Below are 21,484 nucleotides of genomic sequence, written 5' to 3' on the forward strand. Positions count from 1 at the left end.
AGAATCTTGTTAGCATTTCATAATTCCTATTTTGTTTGGTTATTGAACTACTGACATATAACCTCTGCTATTTGACAGGTCCACTATGACTTTGGACTAAGGAACATCCTGTCTGTGTTGAGAACACTTGGGGCGTGTAAAAGAGCTCGACCTGATGACACTGAGTCCAGCACTGTCATGAGAGTGCTTCGTGACATGAATCTGTCCAAACTGGTATCACACAAACTTAGTTCTTACCAACAGCTGTGATATATTGAATTGTATTGAATTGTGGGTGTGAAAGTATACTCTGTACACTGGATACAGTGCTGTGAATAAAAAAATCCATCTGTGTGTTTCAGGTGGATGAGGATGAGCCCCTCTTCCTTAGTCTTATCAATGACCTGTTCCCTGGTATCCAGCAGGACAACAGCACATATACTGAACTTCAAGCTGCTGTTGCTAATCAAGTTGAGCTTGCCGGTCTCGTTAACCACCCACCGTGGAACCTCAAGCTTGTTCAGGTGCCTTAAAATTGTTGTTTAGCATAATTATTATAAAGTTAGCTTTTGGAAAGTACTTTTCTTACTGGTATATCACTGTTGCTGTCTGGGTCAGCTTTATGAGTCTTCTCGAGTGCGCCATGGGCTGATGACTTTAGGCCCAAGTGGGGCCGGGAAGACCTCGGTTATCAACGTTCTTATGAGATCACTGAGTGAATGTGGAACCCCACACAGAGAGATGCGCATGAACCCCAAAGCAATCACTGCTCCGCAGATGTTTGGTCGTCTGGATGCAGCAACTAATGATTGGACTGATGGAATCTTTTCCACACTGTGGCGGAGGTCACTCAAAGCTAAGAAGGGTAATTCCAACATTTTGTCAACATCTAAGCTAAGAAAGTGTTTGTGATTAATACAGATGAGATCCTAAGAAAAAATATAAAACTGTCCAAATGAAAACGGTATTGTATTAAATAATATCTAAGCAATACATAGTATTGTACTTTAGACATTTTTATCATATTACATTCAGTATAACACAATATAAAGGTTGTTGCAATTTTAATGTGATGCTAAATACTGCATCTGCACGATATTACTGCCCGGCTTCAACAAGACAATGAAAATGTCAGCTCAGAAGCTGAGCACTTTTCTTAAGCTATAGATGCCAGTTCATGCATATTTAGAGCTAAAATATGAGACGTCACATGAGACAGCCAGTATGGTTTACTGCACAGTGCGTTGTAAACAAAACACAACAAAACAAAACGGTGACCCGCCGAGCTGCCTTGGTCGTAAGCACCTCGTCCCTGACATGTAAACCCACCTTTCAGATTGACACCACCGCATACGGAACTACACTTAGCCTTGTCTGGTCCGAGGGTAGCAGCTGGGGCAAATCCCAGGCTCCTGTTCCTACGGGACCCCAAAACAGGCCCCTTTTAAGTTCTGGGAATGACAGTGGAGATGCTGTTGTCCTTGGCACACACTGGCTCGCCCACTTTTGATCCAGTAGTGGGACAGCGGCTCATTAGTGACTGACAAAGTGCCAGAGGCTGCCGGAGAACTCAAACATTTAATTGCTTCGACGGGTTTACTCTTCAGGGGAAGTCATCTGGATTGTGCTGGATGGTCCCGTTGATGCAATATGGATCGAGAACCTCAACTCAGTCCTGGATGATAACAAAACACTGACCCTGGCTAATGGTGACCGCATCGTCATGTCACCATCCTGCAAGTTGGTGTTTGAGGTGCACAACATGGATAATGCCTCCCCTGCTACTGTGTCCCGTGTGGGAATGGTTTTTATAAGCTCCTCAGCTCTCAGCTGGCTACCCATCCTCCAGGTACTTTTGTGATATCTAAGTGTTGAAGACTTTTTTTTGCCTGAAAAAGAACAATGCTTTGTAAGCAGTGCTTAGATAGAACTTGGCTTTTGTATTGCAGGGATGGGCCAAGAAGCGCCCTGCTAGAGAGGCAGAGAGCATCATCGGTTTATATGAAAAGACATTTGAGGATGTTTACATGTATATGAGGCAAAACCTTAAACCCAAAATGGAGCTTTTGGAGTGTAACTACATAATACAGGTGTGTATTTAAAAAAAAAAAAAGACTGAGAATAAAAACAGAATCAGATGATGCCTCGAAGCCTGAATTGTTTGACTATGTTCCTTCTTCAGTCCGTCAATCTGCTGGAGGGCCTCCTCCCAACCAAGGAGACAGAGGGCTTTGCTGGAAGCAAGCACCTTGAGCGCCTCTTTGTCTTTTGCCTGATGTGGAGTCTGGGAGCTCTTTTAGAATTAGAGGACAGAGACAAGCTGGAGGTCTTCATGAGAGGTCATGAAAGCGAAATTGATGTGCCTCAAACCAAGCCGGGAGAGACTATATTTGAGTACATGGTCAACACAAACGGTACAGTTATTTGACACGTAAAAGAGCATCAATTTGATGTTTTTTTTGTATAGTTTAAAGTGAACAAGCATTTGAATGTGGTGGCATGGTGGTTAAGTTAGCACTTCACAGCAAAAAGGGTATTATTGCGGGGTTTGTGTGCCCTCCCTGTATCTGCATGGCTTACACTGTAGTTGCGAGTGTCTGATTGTCCGTCTCTGTATTAGTCTTGTGTTGGACGCTCTAGCGTCCCTGCCTTCTTAACCAATAGCAGCTGTTAAAGGCTTCAGCCTCCTGCTACCCTCAACAGGGTTTACAGAATCTGGTCTCATTTCAGAGGCATCAGATTCGGAGATTTTGTTAAGACCCCTTCGCACTGCATATACCCACCTGAGAGTAATCTTTAGTATCAGTTATATGTTGTTAATTGTTGTGAAATAAGATGTATTAGAAATATTTGCTTTAGATGTCTGATACTGCCTCGAGTGGTGCGCCACAGCACAGACATGAAAGGACCCATTGTGCATACGTTCAGCACATCGCCAGCTTTGACAACGATGGGATGAGAATGGGTTTATATGTGACTAAAAAGAATGGCGACTTTTGTTTTAGGTGAATGGTGTCACTGGAACAATCTTGTGGAGGAATATGTCTATCCAACTGACCATGTGCCTGACTACACCTCCATTCTTGTTCCAAATGTGGATAACACAAGAACCTCTTTCTTGCTGGAGACTATTGCCAAACAACACAAGGTGATCTTGTGGTTTTTAAAAGAATATTTAGATAATGTTTATACTTAAAAATATGTTACTTTTTGTCTAAACTCTAAATGTTTTATATGTACAGGCCGTACTGCTTATTGGTGAACAAGGGACAGCGAAGACAGTGATGATCAAAGGCTATGCAAAGAAATACGATCCTGAGACGGATCTGTTCAAATCACTGAACTTCTCATCTGCCACAGAGCCCTTGATGTATCAGGTAAAAGATATTTTAAAATGTTTTTTGTGCTTGAATTTTTACAGTCCTACATTGGTTCATGTTTGCAAAAACTTTCTTCGTACACAGCGATCAGTGGAAAGTTACATTGAGAAAAGGATTGGCAGCACCTATGGACCCCCAGGAGGACGCAGGATGACCATCTTCATCGATGACATAAATATGCCTATTGTCAACGAATGGGGAGATCAGGTGTTGCTTTCTTTTTTTTTTTTAATGAACATCTGTCTGTCTATCTGTCGCTTTAATCTGATGAGTTACTTTATGTGGCTATCCAACCAGATCACAAATGAGATAGTCCGCCAGATGATGGAAATGACTGGCATGTACAATCTGGATAAACCAGGAGATTTCACCACGATTGAGGATGCACAGATTCTGGCTGCCATGATCCACCCTGGTGGGGGTAGAAATGACATCCCACAAAGACTGAAGAGACAGTTTACAGTCTTCAACTGCACTCTGCCAGCCAACACCTCCATTGATAAGATCTTTGGTAGGTTGGTCTAAAATAATCACATTTGTTCTGCTTCCATTACTGTAGTTTTCATTTTACAGTTAACGGTTTCTTCATGTTCTTTTTGTGCAGGTGTGATTGGCTCTGGATATTTCCATGAATGCAGGGCATTCCAGCCAAGCATATCAGCAATGGTTAAATGTCTAGTGTCTGCTGGGAGGATCGTTTGGCAGTGGACAAAGGTACTTACCTGGAATATGATGAGAAGTTTATAATAGGAATTGATTATAGGTATATGGTATTGATAAGTTTGTTAACTTGTTTTATGACACCACATTGAAGGTCAAAATGCTTCCAACACCATCAAAGTTCCACTACATTTTCAATTTGAGGGACTTGTCCAGGATCTGGCAGGGAATGTTAAACGTTAAGGCAGAGGAGTGTGGTGACATCTCCACCCTATTGGCTCTTTTCAAGTGTGAATGTACAAGGGTGATAGCAGACAGGTAAAATCCTTTTTTAAGTTAAAAAACAAAAAGTTGGAAGAAAGCATTACTCTAAGACTTTGCTTTGTTGCAGGTTTATTTGCTCTGAGGACAGAGATTGGTTTGAGAAGGCTGTATGTCGTGTCATCCAAGAGCACGTTGACCCAAACCTCGTTCAAGAGCTTCATTCTGAGCCGTATTTTGTGGACTTCCTCCGAGATGCACCTGAGCCAACTGGAGAGGAAGACGATGATGCCTGTTTTGATGCCCCTAAGATCTATGAACTGGTGTGAAATCTGAATTCGTACATCAGCGCTTGATAGTTTCATGGTAGTAAGTTGATGGAGGAAACTGTCACCATAATCTGTATGAACAACTTGTTTCAGGTGCCAGATTTTCAGTTCTTATCAGATAAGCTTGTGATGTATCAAGCTCAGCACAATGAGGTAGTAAGGGGCTCCACCCTGGATCTGGTTTTCTTCAAAGACGCAATGACTCATCTTGTCAAGGTGACACCTGAAGCGAGTATAGCTGATGCATTTCTTGTAGACTAGGCTAGATATAATACTGATTCTTTTTAGATTTGCTCCTCTTTAGGTCTCACGAATCATTCGCACTGACAATGGAAATGCCCTGCTTGTGGGAGTGGGAGGATCAGGAAAACAGAGTCTGACGCGCCTGGCCTCATACATAGCTGGATACAGCATCTTCCAGATCACATTAACCAAGTGAGATGAGTCATAGTTGTGAGAGCTCTGTTTGTAGGGACTTTAATCACACTGATCAAACTGTTCTTGGGGCTCTCTGAGGGTTAGAGGCGCTCCCCAAAGGACAATGAACCATCAGGGGCTTTTTTTCTGCTTGCATTCAAGTGATATAACCTGCAAACCTGTCTCAGTCGGCCCTAGGTGTCACTTTAAGTCCATTCCTCTGTTTCAAAAAAATAATAATAATACAATAATTTCTTATTATATATTGCTTATAGGCAATGTTTTAAATAGGTTTGTTTGTTTTAGTTTTTTTTACTTCCCTTTGATAGTAGTGGTTCCAGTGGTGTGTTCATACCTTCAACCAGTCACTGTACACTTACCTCATCTGGACCTATCACGTCACCTTCATGTCTCCGTTATGCTGGGAAAGCTCCCGCTCCAAAGTAGAAATTAAAGACGCCACAGAAGGAGTTCTATAAACTGTGAGCTCCTACTATAGACGTTCTTCCAGGGTCTCGGGTGATTGGTCAAGCACATGAATACAGTACTAAGATCAGCCCTAATTAACTGCAATTAATTTTATCCTTAAAAGTAGGAAACAAATAAAAAGTTCAATTCGATAAACGTACCTATTAAAGGCGGGGTAGGGGATCTTTTTCTGGAACATTTTTTTACATATTGCTTGAAATACTCTTCACACCCCCATTGCAACCAATTAATTAAAAGTTTTGACACAAATATGAAAATTTTTAGTGGCCTCTAGAACGTACAATCTAGGAAAAACAGTATGCAATCATTGTGAACGGACCGTTCACAATGATTGGATTCTGATGCCGTCTATCACCTGCAATCTGCTTCCCCCCCCCCACCTGTGCGCGTACCCTGCTCCGTGAACGAATTACACGTCCAGAAGCTTGGCAGGAAGCTAAACTAGAGCCAGCTTGGCTAGCACCTAGCATTATTAAACGTATAGTTAGCATAAACTAAATACTAAATACTAAATACGGCAACAATCGATGCTTGCTGTCAGAACAGCGCTCGTGCACCTTCTTGCTCGTGCGCGTTCATGTACTCTAGAGGCGTGCCTTCGGGGGGAAAGTGAAGAAAAGGGTTGGGACTTTTTACCTGTGTATTTTCAAAATGCAGCTTCGCTGGACCCAAAATCCAGGATCTCCTACCCTACCTTTAAAATACAAGAATGAGTGTCCTATGAAGCCATGAGCTGTTTGTAGTTGCATTTGCACTGAAAGTGAAATGCTGGGCCTTCTTTCCAATTATGTGGTGTTTATTTTTCCTTACTTAGAACATACAACATGAGTAATTTCATGGATGACCTGAAACTGTTGTATAACACAGCGGGGGCTGAGGGCAAAGGCATCACCTTCGTCTTTACAGACAACGAAATCAAGGATGAGGCTTTCCTCGAGTACCTCAACAATATTCTCTCTTCTGGAGAGGTGAGATCTCATAAAGGTATAAAGGCGTATCTGAATATCTGCTGATTGTGTAACTGAACACTGGAATCTTCAGTCTAATTGAAACGGACTGGAATTGGTCCTGTATGACTGAAACAAAGAGGTGGGGCAGAATGTAACGTCTCAAAGGAAAAGCTTCGCTGGTCCTGACCATGTTGTAATCGTTTCAGGTCTCCAATCTTTTTGCAAAAGATGAGATGCAAGAGATCACCCAGAACCTGATCCCAGTTATGAAAAAGGAGTTTCCTCGAATTCCACCAACTTTTGACAATCTTTATGACTACTTTATATCTCGGTTTAGGAAGAATTTACACGTTGTTCTGTGCTTCTCACCGGTAAGTTGAAACTTTGTATATTTTCTGTTTATACCCAAAAGCAACCGCCCAAACTTTTGCTACTTTTATTCCAAATCTCTTTTTATTCACAGCATGTTTAGATGCTCAACAGTGACATTATATATACACTTACACCCATAACTACCTCCATAAATGAACCTTTTCATTGGAGTTTTACTCTACTCTTGTTTAAAGGTGGGGCAGAAGTTTCGCTCCAGATGTCTGAAGTTTCCGGGCTTGATTTCCGGCTGCACAATGGACTGGTTCACCCCTTGGCCCAATGAGGCTCTGGTTGCTGTGTCCACCTATTTCTTATCTAAGTTTCACATGGTTTGTCCAGCTGATGTGAAGACTTCAGTGATGACCACCATGGGAACTTATCATCACAAAGTATCTGAAACATGTGAAAGTTACTTTGAAAGGTATCACATTTACACAAATCCAATTTGTTCAGAAACATACGCTATCAAACACAGTCCTAACGCTGTATGTTGTTCATCTCTCAGGTTTCGAAGACGAGCTCACGTCACCCCTAAATCTTACCTTTCTTTTATAAATGGTTACAAAACATTATATGCCGAAAAGCACAACTATATCAACACTTTGGCAGAGCGCATGAATGTTGGTAAGGAATTTGAACAGGAAGGCAGTTGTGTCTTTATAAAGATTGTGTACTTTATGGAGGATTTTGTATGGTCTACTCCTGTAAAAGATTACACCAGATGTTACTGATTTCCAGGGTTGGACAAACTGATGGAGGCCAGTAAGTCGGTGGCTCAATTATCAAAAGATCTTGAAGTAAAGGAAAAAGAGCTCGCTATTGCATCTGCCAAAGCTGACAAGGTAAATCAGATACGTCCAAGCTCCTGTGACCTGCAGATAAGATTGATGATGGATGGATGTTTATGAGCAACTTTCCTCCAATCAGTACTTCCACAGTAATGTAAAACCATAAAATTAAGAACAATTTGAGTTCTGTACATAGTGAGGTAGCAGAATCAGTTTATTCATAGGTTCATTGTGGAAATTAGCTTCTGGTTTGATGTGAATAGCTGACAGAGGTTTTGTCATTTCTGAAAAGCTGTTTGAAAGCTCAACACCATGGACGCACGCGTATGATGCATTTGAAGGCATGAGATGTTTATTTTTGCATTCACCAAGGTGCTGGCAGAGGTGACAGTCAGTGCTAAAGCTGCAACCATTGTGAAGAATGAGGTCCAAGTTGTGAAGGACAGAGCCCAGAAAATTGTGGATGGAATAGAGTATGAGAAAGCTATAGCTGAGGAAAAGCTGGAGGCTGCCAGGCCAGCTTTAGAAGAAGCTACAGCTGCACTGAATGTGAGATATCTCTGACTTATTTGAAGATATTTACACCGTGCATTCTACGATATGTTACATGATATACTTAAAAACTCCACAGACCATCAAGCCAGCTGACATTGCCACAGTGAGAAAATTGGCCAAGCCTCCACACCTGGTCATGAGGATCATGGACTGCTGTCTGATTTTATTTAACAAAAAGTTAGACCCTGTTACATGTGATCCAGAACGAAGCTGTCTTAAACCATCATGGTCAGAAGCACTGAAGGTAACAAATTTCCTTTTTCTAAAAATTCAGTTGTTGCAAATGATAAATATATGAATTCCACTCATATATTAAAGGAGACACATTGTGCCCTGAGGTCTTAAATGTGTCATGTTTGGTTGAAATACTACAGAGATATAACACAGCAGCTCTTTTCAAGCCCACATTTGCAGGCCTTTTTTTCAGTATTAGTTTTAGGAGGTGGAGTGAGCCAGCGGACTCAACTCTGCTCCTCTCTTCTGCAGGGTGTGCCTTTTTTGAGATTTGTTCTACAGCTTTGATGCTTCCATGCAAATGTAAATTTGGACACAATTCACACCTAAAAACCCTTAAAGTGCATTAATATGTGAGAAGGTACAGTAGGTAGCCTGAAAGCTCATGAAATGAAAGAAGGCCTGTAAGAAGTTGGATTATTATCAAATTGATTTCTTAAGTAAACTTAACTAAACAAAAAGCAAGAACAAATTAGTCTTGACATCTGGCTTTTGGGTTAAAGCGAATGCAGCACGATTTAAAGTTGAAGATGGATGGGGATGAAAAGATGGCAGCTGGATAATTCTGCTCTGAGTGCAAAACTGAGCGGCGTGTTCTTCCTCACAAATGGCATTTGCATGAATTCATTTGTTTTGTCCTTTTCAGCTTATGAGTGGCTCTGGTTTCTTGACAAGCCTCCAGCAGTTCCCAAAGGACAGCATTAACGAGGAAACTGTGGAACTACTGCAGCCTTACTTTGACATGGAGGATTACACCATGGAAAATGCCAAGAAAGTGTGTGGTAGTGTAGCTGGTCTGCTCGCATGGACTCGTGCTATGGCCTCATTCTTTGCCATCAACAAAGAAGTGTTGCCACTCAAGGTAAAGTTAAAGTTCATCATGTTGGCGACTGTTTTTTTTTTTTTCTTTTTCATTTTAGATTTGTCGTAGGCGGCTATTCTTCTCCAATAATGCCATTTAAAACTCTCTATTCTCAGCCTGTTTGAATCCATTTTAGGTAAATAGGTGATTTAACCTCATTTTTAGCCCAAAGCCTTTTTATGCTACAGTATAACTGCATTGTTTGTTTCCAGGCCAACCTTGCCATTCAAGAGAACCGTCTAACTGTGGCTAATAACGAGCTGTGCGCGGCAGAGACTCAGCTGGCTGAAAAGCAAGCAGAGTTTGACAAAGTCAAGGCCAAATGCGACGCTGCAATGAAAGAGAAACAGGTGTGACGCACCCTTTTGAAAAATGTCACGACTGCGTTGACTTAAATCTAGAGATTGTAGCTGACACAGGCGTCTTGTCTTTCAGGAATTGGTGGATGATGCTGAGATGTGTAGGAATAAAATGCAGGCTGCATCTGCACTTATTGACGGACTTAGTGGAGAGAAAGCTCGCTGGATCGAGCAACGCAAAGAATTTAAGTCACAAATAAACAGGCAGGTTACAAAGGAAATGCAATTGAATATCAAAATGTTATATTCCAAGGGGGGTTAGTCTTTAAAGAGGTTCATTACTAGAATTCAGGATTGGTTCTTCAAGGACAGATTTAAAAGGTTTTGATAATGGCTTTTATATGAGTCCAGCTGCTTCTGCCTTTGTTTTCAGACTTGTGGGTGACGTACTCCAGCTCACCGGCTTCTTGTCGTACTGCGGTCCATTCAACCAGAGTTTCCGTGATATGTTGTTGAAGGACATCTGGGAGGCGGAGCTCCGGAAGCACAAAATCCCTTTTACAGAAAATCTCAACATCATTTCTGCCCTGGTGGATGCTCCCAATGTGAGAACAATGCCAGCCTATTTTTATTTGATACTAGTCCTGTGAAAAGTAAAAAAAAATCATTTGAACCATTGACTATCATTTTTAATATTTAAGATAAGTGAGTGGAACCTTCAGGGACTCCCGGGAGATGACTTGTCAGTTCAGAATGGCATCATCGTCACAAAAGCAACAAGATATCCCCTCCTCATCGATCCACAGACTCAGGGAAAAGCTTGGATTAAGAAAAAGGAAGAGGCCAACGAACTTCAAGTATATAGCCAAATGATTTTCACTTGTGTCATTTTTACCCTAATTACACGCTTAAGTAAAGCATGTCGTAGAAGTAAACTGATTTCATGTTCAGGTCACGTCCCTCAACCACAAATTCTTTCGCACACATTTGGAAGATTGTATTTCCATGGGACGCCCAATGCTCATTGAGGATATATTTGAGGAGCTCGACCCAGCCCTGGACAACGTGCTCGAGAAAAACTTTATCAAATCTGGGACCAGTTTCAAGGTATTTTTAACCTTCATGTCCATTCAAATTTACCAATACAACTTTAAAATGTGTACACTCTTAAAATTGTCTTCAATGTTTTTTTATAGGTCAAAGTAGGAGACAAAGAGGTAAACGTAATGGATGGGTTCCAGCTCTATATAACTACCAAACTGCCTAATCCAGCATACACTCCAGAGGTCAGCGCAAAAACATCCATTATTGATTTCACTGTAAACATGAAGGGCCTGGAGAACCAGCTGCTCGGCCGAGTCATCCTCAAAGAAAAATACGTGAGTGTGCCATTTGTTCCAGAAACGCAGCTTGCTTTCCCCATTTGGTTTAAAAATATAACTTTATCTGTGATTGTTTTAGATAACTGTTTTTCCAGTGTAAGAATATGATATTGACTGGCTCTTGGTTTTTTTTCACTCATCTCAACAGGAGCTAGAAGCAGAAAGATTGAAACTAATTGAGGATGTAACTGCTAATAAAAGAAAGATGCAGGAGTTGGAAGACAATTTGCTGTACAAACTCAGCAGCACTAAAGGTCCTATAGTTACTGTTGTAGACTAATGCCAGTTTCTCCAGTCATACCTGTTCTTTTTCCTAAAGTGAAAGTGTGTCTGTTTGTCTGGTTAAAGGTTCTTTGGTTGACGATGACTCCATGATTGGCATTCTGACCACGACTAAGCAAACTGCTGCGGAAGTTAGTGCAAAGCTCAGTGTTGCAGCTGAAGCAGAAGTAAAGATCAATGTCGCTCAAGAAGAATACCATCCAGTTGCCTCTCGAGGAAGCACATTGTACTTCCTCATCACGGAGATGAGCATGGTCAATATCATGTACCAGACCTCCTTGGGTCAGTTCCTCAAAATCTTTGATCTGTCACTCGCAAGGTATGGCTTTATCGTGATTTAAGAAGTATGTCTGCACAGTCTTATCATAAGATGTTTGAGATTAAAGCTCGGAAACTATTCCAACCATTACTTCCTCTAATGACCAACAAATTGGTCTGGAAAGAACAATAGGTTGACAAAGATGTTTCTTTAACCACGCTGTGGTGTGGTCGTGTTCTTCAAATATGCTTTGTTCTCTGTGTCTTTGCCTCCCTCGTTTTTTTATGCTGATTTTTTGTTTTTAATTAATGCGCTTTTGCAGGTCTGAGAAGGCCTCCAAAACTCAGAAGCGGATTGCAAATATTATTGAATATCTGACGTTTGAGGTTTTCCGATACACAGTCAGAAGCCTTTATGAAAACCACAAGTTCATCTTCACACTCCTGCTGGCCCTCAAGATTGACTTACAGAATAACAGAATACAACACAACAAATTTCAGATTCTTATTAAAGGTAAGGTGTGCATCATTCCCAGGAAAAGTTGAATTGCCTTTTGGACTTGACATCTCTGAACATAATTGATGAAACAATAGGTGGCGCAGCTCTTGACCTGAAGACCTGTCCATCAAAGCCATTCAGCTGGATCCTGGATATGGTGTGGCTGAACTTGGTAGAACTCAGCAAGCTGCCACAGTTCACTAACATTATAAACCAGGTAAGCCATAGATCCACGAATGATCTGTACATCTGAATTCTTCATCTGCTTGTAGTGTCATCAGTTTTGGTATTGACATGGTTTGTAGGTGTCCCAAAATGGGAAAAACTGGAAAGCATGGCTCAATCTTGATGCCCCAGAGGAAGGCGTCACTCCAGATGGATACAACTCTCTTGATGTTTTCCATAAGCTTTTGCTGATAAGGTTGGGTCCTCCTACTTGAATGTTGATTACATGTTTGAATACACCATATTATAAAATGCAATCACCTCACAAGCTTTTTTTCTCACAGGTCTTGGTGCCCTGATCGCACCTTGTCTCAGGCCAGAAAGTATGTGGGAGACTCTTTGGGCATGAGATTCGTTGAGCCTGTCCTCTTGAACCTTCACAGCACCTGGCAGGAAAGTGATCCTCGCACCCCCCTCATTTGCTTCCTTTCTATGGGCTCAGATCCCACCGAACAAATCGAAGCACTTGCCAAGAAACTTAATCTCGGTGAGTTTGCCCTGTCCTGCCCCATTTTTTATTTTATTTTACTGAACTTTTTTATTTTCTTTTGAAGATGTAATGCCAAAATCTCCTGACGTCTGATTGTGTTTACATTCAGACCAGTTCCCAACTTGCGACGCTATCTACTTTTGATTCAGTTAGAACGGTATGAAACCCAAATTTTGTGATTGATGTCCCTGTGACCGTGGTAACCAACTGTATCCTGGATGTTGGTTGCTGTGTGCTCTTTGCAGTGGCACCTTGGGTGTTCACTGGGCAATCCAGCTCATGTATTTGTTTTCCTGAGCATAAATTCATTTGATTGTGGCTGTTAAAATTCCACTAATTGAAAGGTCTGTGGTTTGATCCGTGGCCCTTAATTGCCCGTAATGTTTCATCCTTGTGTAAGTGTGTGTGTTATGTTGTGTTAGAAAGATAATTATGTTTTGTATGTACAGTATAGTTAAAGGCCTGTGGCTTGTACTGCAAAGTCCTGAGTGGTGGATTAGACCAGGGGGGAAAGCACTATTTAAATGCACTCTATATGTTCATGTCTATGTAAATACTCCCACTGTTTCGGTTTACAGAATGCAGAGCAATATCTATGGGACAAGGACAAGAGGTGCATGCAAGGAAGCTGGTCAAGACATCAATGACAGAGGTGCTTTTAGAAGTTACTGAAGAAGTATAATGCATGAGTTAAGCCTTTCCAACTGAGGCAGTTCCAGGATTGGTACCAGTTCTTTGACCAAGAACTCCTCAATTCAGGGTCTGGAGGGAACCTGTGAACTCTGAGACCAGCTAACAGTTTGACCGCCATTAAAAAGATAAATAAATGAATACTGAGCAAGGGGAACATTTAGACGTAAAATCGATATAGCATCGAAAAGCTAATGATGTCATCTTTCATCTGATGTTTTAGATAGTGTTAATATTGCCAGTTGTGGTTTGCAAATGGCCATACACACAGAATTGACCATGTCTGAGTGGGATTTGTAATGGAAATCAGAGTTTATAAATAGCATTGCAGCCAGGGCTTAGAAATGCCAGCTGGCAGTATTAAAACATTACATACCATTTATAAGCCTAGATGCAAACTGCATTTGTGAAAGCACCCCTCATAGGGCGGTAATCATAAATGCTGACTGTGTTGTTGGAACGAACGTATATGACCACAAGGCTCAGGAGTGGCTCTCGTGCATGTGGACAAGCAAATGGTTTCATAGAAAGTTCACAAAGTAAAGCAGCTTCCAGCAGGTGACGGCATCTGGTGAATGCTTTCATGTGGGAGTGTATTGGATTGTCCTGATGTGCAAGCTAGAGTGTTGCTTCTTGCTTTCAACAGCAATGGCTGACTGTTTGACCTGATCCGTGGCTTTTGTGTCTGGATGTGTACAGGGAGGTTGGGTCCTTCTGCAGAACTGTCACCTGGGGTTGCAGTTTATGGATGAGCTGCTAGAAACTATCACAGTTACAGAGAGCATGCATGACACGTTCAGGGTGTGGATCACCACAGAGCCACACGATCTGTTCTCCATCACACTCCTACAGGTGAGACTTGACAACATCGTCATAAAAAGGAAGGTGTTAAAAGTTTTTGTACACGCACAGACTGTCTCTCACTCTTTACCTTTTAAGTCTTCCATCAAGTTCACCAACGACCCCCCCCAGGGAATACGTGCTGGTTTGAAACGAACATTTGCAGGAATTTCACAGAACCAGTTGGAAGTCAGCAACCTGCCCATGTGGAAGCCTTTGCTGTACGGTGTGGCCTTTTTACACACTGCTGTGCAGGTACTGCGCATTCTAAGTTCACGCGTGTCATAGTGGAACTTTATTTAAAGGAAATATTAAAAAAGAATACATGCTTTGCTCCTGGCACAGGTTATATGAGAAACAGAGTGAACTAACCATATTTAGAAGTACCGTAACCTTGACAATGGCACTACTTAATTTGGTAGCCTTTTTTTTCTTATTAATTTCATAATTGATAATGAAATCAATTGTGCCATTTTAATAATGCATTAGGCAAATTTTCCACCTCATTACCATATTGAGAATGTGTTGGCTTTAGTTTATTTTATAGCCTTTTGAAGTTTGAGTGGTTTGTATTTTCCAGTGTAGCACAAATCAACTCGTGTCTGTGACTTTTTTCCTCCAGTAGAAGGAAGGCTGTTCGTCATAATAACACAGGGATTTTCTGATTTTACATGGTAACCTTTTCTTTTTTTTTGGCTTTGTAAGGAACGACGTAAATTTGGACCCTTAGGTTGGAACATACCTTACGAGTTCAATTCGGCCGATTTCTCTGCAAGTGTTGAATTTGTTGAAAGACACTTGGATGATTGCGGCCCCAAGAAGGTGAGCGTTTTGCAGCCCTGGTTTAATATTTGTATGTCATCCTCCCTCCCTCACTCACTACTTTGTGTCCCCCCCCACAGGATGTGTCATGGATAACCTTGCGATACATGCTCGCTGAGGTGCAATATGGAGGAAGGGTCACAGATGACTATGACAAACGCCTGTTGAAGTGTTTTGCTCGTGTAATAATCCCAGTTTTTTTGTTGATTCGTGTGTTACAACTCCCGGTGTTTTATGTTGCATTGTATTACATTTGATACGACACGTGAAGCTCAATGTTCTTAATTACAGGTGTGGTTCAGTAAGAAGATGTTTGACCCAACATTTTGCTTTTACACGGGCTACAAAATTGCGGTGTGTAAGACAATAGAAGAGTACATGGATAACATTCAGAGTTTACCCACTGAGGATTCACCCCAAGCACTGGGGCTGCACGCTAATGCTGATATCACGTAAGGAGAGTGTCGTCATGATGAGGCATTAAAGCTGCGGTCGGCAACTTTTTTTTAGTCATATTAGCTTGAACTGTCATGGGATTCTGGAAGGAGAATATTAAATAGGCTGTTTAGGAAAAATAACGAAATCTGTAGCTCCCTCTGAAGCCTGTAATCATGCTTACAAAAACCGAGCGCTCCCGGCTGTTTTTAACCAATCACGTTAGGGTGGAGGAATCCTACCTGTCAATCACAGCTTGTGCACACGCTGCTGAGCGTGAGTCTGCCCCAGCTTGTGTGCGCTCACACTGGTGTGAACTCACGTGCACAACCTCGTCCACAGAGGGGGAGGGGTTTGGGGGGCGATTCGGAGCTTGTTAGAGGTTGGGGGAGGGACCTGAGAGTGTATCAGTTTGAATTTTCCGACTTTAGACTCGCAATTTTGAAAACCTGCCGACTGCAGCTTTAAAAGCGGTCTTGTTGTATTTACTGTACTTAGAGTCTCTGAGGTTATTGCATTTCTCTTCTATAATGAATGTTGACCAGATACCAGACAAACACATCTGCTGAGGTGTTAGACACAATCACAAATATTCAGCCCAAGGAAAGTGGAGGGGGATCTGGAGAGACTCGGGAGTCCATCGTCCACAAAATGGCAGAGGACATGTTGGACAAACTGCCCGCTAATTACATTCCACATGAGGTCAGTTGGTAGGATCATTAGGTTTTTTACAGGCCAAAGTACACGTTCTCTTAATCTAAACTCTGTAACTTTGATGGGTTCAGGTCAGAGCCAGACTGTTGACAATGGGAGCTCTTAACCCAATGAACATCTTCCTACGTCAGGAAGTGGATCGAATGCAAAGGATCATCTCTGTGGTGCGCTCGAGTCTGACTGACCTGAAGCTGGCCATTGATGGCACAATAATAATGAGTGATGTAAGATTTCTGATTCCTCAGCACATCGCTTCATATTTGCTTCTTAAGATACGCACTTCTCTGTATGTTTGTTACTCAGTTTTTTCATCAACGATTGTCTGTTAGAGTTAGATTAGATTTTCAGGAGGCTTTAAAATGCTTTCAAACTCCTGGTATGTACTTTGTTCCTAGAACCTTCGTGATGCTCTGGACAATATTTTTGACGCTCGTGTGCCCAGCCTGTGGAGGAAGATCTCCTGGGAGTCTTCCACTCTGGGCTTTTGGTACACCGAGCTTATCCAGAGAAACAAACAGTTCTACAGTTGGGTGTTTCAAGGAAGGCCCAAAGCGTTTTGGATGACGGGTTTCTTTAACCCTCAGGGTGAGTTTGTGGTTTTGATGGAATGAGGCCTTTTACAATGTCAAACACTGAGTTGGCTGCATTACTGGTTAAGACCTTGAAGTTTTGAGCATGATGGAGCTGACACGTCTTAAAGACTTCCAGCAGCTAAAGTTACACGTTATTAGACCTAATGTTTACTTGAATGTTTGCAGGTTTTTTAACAGCCATGAGACAAGAAGTAACCAGGGCGAACAAAGGCTGGGCTCTGGACACAGTCACACTGAACAACAATGTCCTGAAGAAGTCAATGGAGGAGATCACAGCCTCGCCAACGGTGAGTGGGTGTTTTCTGCTCACTGGAAATGTGAAAGGAATTTAACCGTGTGCTATTTTGTTATTGAATGCCTTTCCTCTACAGGAAGGGGTTTATGTCTATGGTTTGTTCCTGGAAGGGGCTGGTTGGAACAGAAAGAACATCACTCTCATCGAGTCCTCACCCAAAGTACTCTTCACACCCATGCCTGTCATCCACATGTTTGCCATCAAATCCAATGCTCCTGTGGATCCGAAGCTGTACGCCTGCCCCATCTACAAGAAACCAAGGCGCACAGACCTCAATTACATCACAGCAGTGGTGCTACCTACTGTCCAGTCACCAGACCACTGGATCTTACGTGGGGTTGCTCTGCTCTGTGACATCAAATAATAAACAACTGTATTACTTTTTAATGTTGTCCAAAAAACAAATAAACGTTTTTTCTGCAGATTAGGTGAATTACTTGTTGACTATGTATGTGAGACTCATCTATGGAGCCATTGATCAACTACTTAAGTGATAAAAATATTACATTAGTTTGCTTTGAGGGCTTACCACTTATCACAAGGACGTTAATGAGCCAGTGAGTAAGTAAAAGCTCCGGTGGCTCCAGCAGCTCTTTTCTTACCATGGAGATCATATATGATGTCTATGGTCTCACCTCGCCCTTCTTCTTCTTCTATTTTGTTGGCAGTTGGCAAACAACTTTTGGAAGCATTACCGCCACCTATTGAAATGGAGTGTGAGTCTGGGCGAAAACTATCTCAGCTAAATATAAAAAAATAAGAATAGATAAATAATTAAAAAAAGGTATTATATCCTTCTAATCAGTCATGTGGCTTCTAGATAGTGAAAAAGGTACTTAAAGCACATCTCACTTGAGTTCTTCTGTAGTATTGTTTTAATGTTTAATTGCACACTTTCTGACTCTAGTCCTAGGATGAGGTGCTGCCTCTCCTGGTCAAACCTGACACGTTGCTCTATTACATGCTCCACGGTCTCAGTAGCACCACATACACTACACTTTCCATCAGCATGCTTTTTAAAAACAAATAGCGTACTGTTCAGACCAGAACGCCCAAACCTCATCCTAGATATGATGTCCTCCTCTTTGGTGGGTCTTGCTGTTGGTCTAGCATGACCAACCACCCCTTGGATGGCAAAGTACTTTCTCCCAGTAGCTGCACCACTCCACTCACTCTGCCAGATCTCCCTGGACTTTGTCTTGACAAGTGACTTTATCTCTGACTTGCTATAAGCTACTTCTAAGGTAACCTCAGGGGTCACACATGCTTTCTTTGCGTACTTATCCGCCAACTCGTTCCCTCGTAACCCAACGTGTGCTGGTACCCATAGGAAGCTGATATTGGTGCCTGAGTTTATGAGTCCATTTACCATCTGTGCAATTTCTAAAACAATATCCTGTCTGGACTCCGACATGGTACTCTGAATACTCATCAGGGCAGAAGCAGAATCTGAGGCAATTAGCACTCATACTCACACATTCCTTGGTCTATTCCCCTCTATCCAGGTCAAAGCAGCGAGGATGGCTACTAGTTCTGCGGTGTATACAGCAAGATCATTGTTTAGCCTTTCTTTTTTGCACATCTTAAGCTCTGGTACTACAAATGCCACACCCACTTTCCCGTCAGGTGACTTTGAAGCGTCTGTAAAACACACAAGTTTATCCTTGTACTGAGCTCTGATATGGCACTCAACCATTTCTTTGCTGAACTCCTCTTGCTTCTTCAACTCTAGAAGTGCTAAATCTATTACAGGTTCCTTTAACAGCCATGGTGGTACAACTGAATATGTGACAGCTGCACACAGAGTAAGTGCCTGCAGGCCTCTGCCTTATGAGGAACCACCCACCCAAAGCTTCTACCTGGTTTATCTTTCTCCTGGCAGTGAGTTCACACAGATAGACTGCTGTGGCCTTCCCTTTGCCCTCTGAGGTTAGCCCAATAGACTAAGGCCAGCTGATCTCTCCTTATATGCAGTGGCATTTCCCCCACCTCTACCTGTATAGCATTAACAGGAGTCGACTTCATTGCTCCACAACGCGTTCTTACGGCTTTATGCTGAATAACATCCAGTTTTGCCCGGAGCGTCTTAGATGCAGATCTGTAAGCCACACGACACATCCATAGTCAAATACAGACCTAATAAGGCTGATGTATATCGTTCTCAAGGCTGACCTGTTGGCTCCCCAGTCCACCCCTTTCAGACAGCGCATGACATTCAGTACCTTTTTACATTTCTCAATCATTTTTTGCATGCGAACAGACCAAGTTAATCTCTTATCTAACCACAGGCCTAGATATTTAAAACAGTTTACTCTCTCTAGTTCTGCGCCTGATAACTTCAGCTTCAAACCCATGGGAATGTTCTTTCTAGTAAAAAACAAGGTTTTAGTTTTGTCAATAGATATTCTAAATCCCCATTCAAGGGCCCACGCTTGGACATGGTCTACTGCCTGCTGCATTTTACGCACAATGAAATCAACATTTCTGCCCCTTATCCACATTGCACCATCATCTGCAAACAAAGCAACATGGACAGATTCCTGCACCTCTTTAAAGACATCATTAATCATGATCAGGAACAATATCGGGCTGATAATGCTTCCTTGCGGAGTGCCGTTTTCCACTGTATATTCACTGCTGAACTCTTCATTAATTTTGACCGTGATTCTCCAGCCTGATAGGAAATCCTTGACCCACTGAAACATTCTACCCTTGATACCCATTTGCCTGAGTTTAATTAGGAGTCCCTCTCTCCAGACCATACCATAGGCCTTCTCTATATCAAAGAATACTGTCAGTACTGTCTCCTTATCAACTTGGGCTTTCCTTATTGAGTCTTCTAAGGCCACTACTGGGTCCATGGTGCCCCTTCTCTGCCTAAATCCACTCTGGTAGCTGTACAAAATATTTCTCGTTTCTAACCAGTAAACCAACCTATCATTCACCATTCTTGCCATTATTTTACCCAGCTGTGAGGTCAGCGCTATAGGTCTATAGTTTGATGGCATCTTTACATCTTTCCCAGGCTTCCTAATAGGGATTATTACAGGGATTATTATTACAGTCAATTTCTCCAACATAATGTAGCATATCTCATCCCTTCCTGGGGTGGACCTACCCACTTTCTTTAACGCCCTATTCAATTCACTCAGGTTAAAGGGCGTATTTAGAGCATTCTGCTGCCCCATCTCCTCCTCTAACATATGCCTGTAGCTATCTATTGTGATTTCTCTTCCTCTTGCCTCACTGGGAGTAAGATTCCCTGAGCTGTGTACCTGTACAAGTGTTTTAGCAATGGCCTCTTCCACTTATTCAACATGCTCAAATATGCGTCATGTTTCAGACACCCCATTTGTGCATGTTAAACTGCTTGTTAATACGATGAGTGTTTTATTACTTTCCATGTCTTCCAAAAGAGAAAATAATCAGGATTTTGAGGATGTTACCGTTACACACCAGCTGAGACGCAGGGTAGCAAAACATTATGGGCGTGAAAACGAAACTTAGAAAATCGGCTCGGCGCATGCGCAAAACCACAAAGTAGCAAATCTCGACAAGTAGGAGAAATCGACAGAACACCGGCTTTGACTCGTTTCATATTCCGGAGCATGGTTAGCCCGCAGGTGGTAAAACAAATTACTCGTGTAAAGAAAGTGGGTAGGTCCACCCCAGGAAGGGATGAGATATGCTACATTATGTTGGAGAAATTGACTGTAATAATAATCCCTGTAATAATCCCTATTAGGAAGCCTGGGAAAGATGTAAAGATGCCATCAAACTATAGACCTATAGCGCTGACCTCACAGCTGGGTAAAATAATGGCAAGAATGGTGAATGATAGGTTGGTTTACTGGTTAGAAACGAGAAATATTTTGTACAGCTACCAGAGTGGATTTAGGCAGAGAAGGGGCACCATAGACCCAGTAGTGGCCTTAGAAGACTCAATAAGGAAAGCCCAAGTTGATAAGGAGACAGTACTGACAGTATTCTTTGATATAGAGAAGGCCTATGATATGGTCTGGAGAGAGGGACTCCTAATTAAACTCAGGCAAATGGGTATCAAGGGTAGAATGTTTCAGTGGGTCAAGGATTTCCTATCAGGCTGGAGAATCACGGTCAAAATTAATGAAGAGTTCAGCAGTGAATATACAGTGGAAAACGGCACTCCGCAAGGAAGCATTATCAGCCCGATATTGTTCCTGATCATGATTAATGATGTCTTTAAAGAGGTGCAGGAATCTGTCCATGTTGCTTTGTTTGCAGATGATGGTGCAATGTGGATAAGGGGCAGAAATGTTGATTTCATTGTGCGTAAAATGCAGCAGGCAGTAGACCATGTCCAAGCGTGGGCCCTTGAATGGGGATTTAGAATGTCTATTGACAA

The 21,484-nt window shown here is 42.1% G+C and overlaps 1 pseudogene; it reads left to right on the forward strand.

Moving 5' to 3' along the window:
* Positions 1–17,664, forward strand: part of LOC142376957 (dynein axonemal heavy chain 8-like) — a 58,387-nt pseudogene extending 40,723 nt beyond the window's left edge.
* The last annotated feature ends 3,820 nt before the right edge of the window (positions 17,665–21,484 follow it).

Source organism: Odontesthes bonariensis, chromosome 3, assembly GCF_027942865.1.
Source record: "Odontesthes bonariensis isolate fOdoBon6 chromosome 3, fOdoBon6.hap1, whole genome shotgun sequence".
NCBI classification, from domain to species: domain Eukaryota; kingdom Metazoa; phylum Chordata; class Actinopteri; order Atheriniformes; family Atherinopsidae; genus Odontesthes; species Odontesthes bonariensis.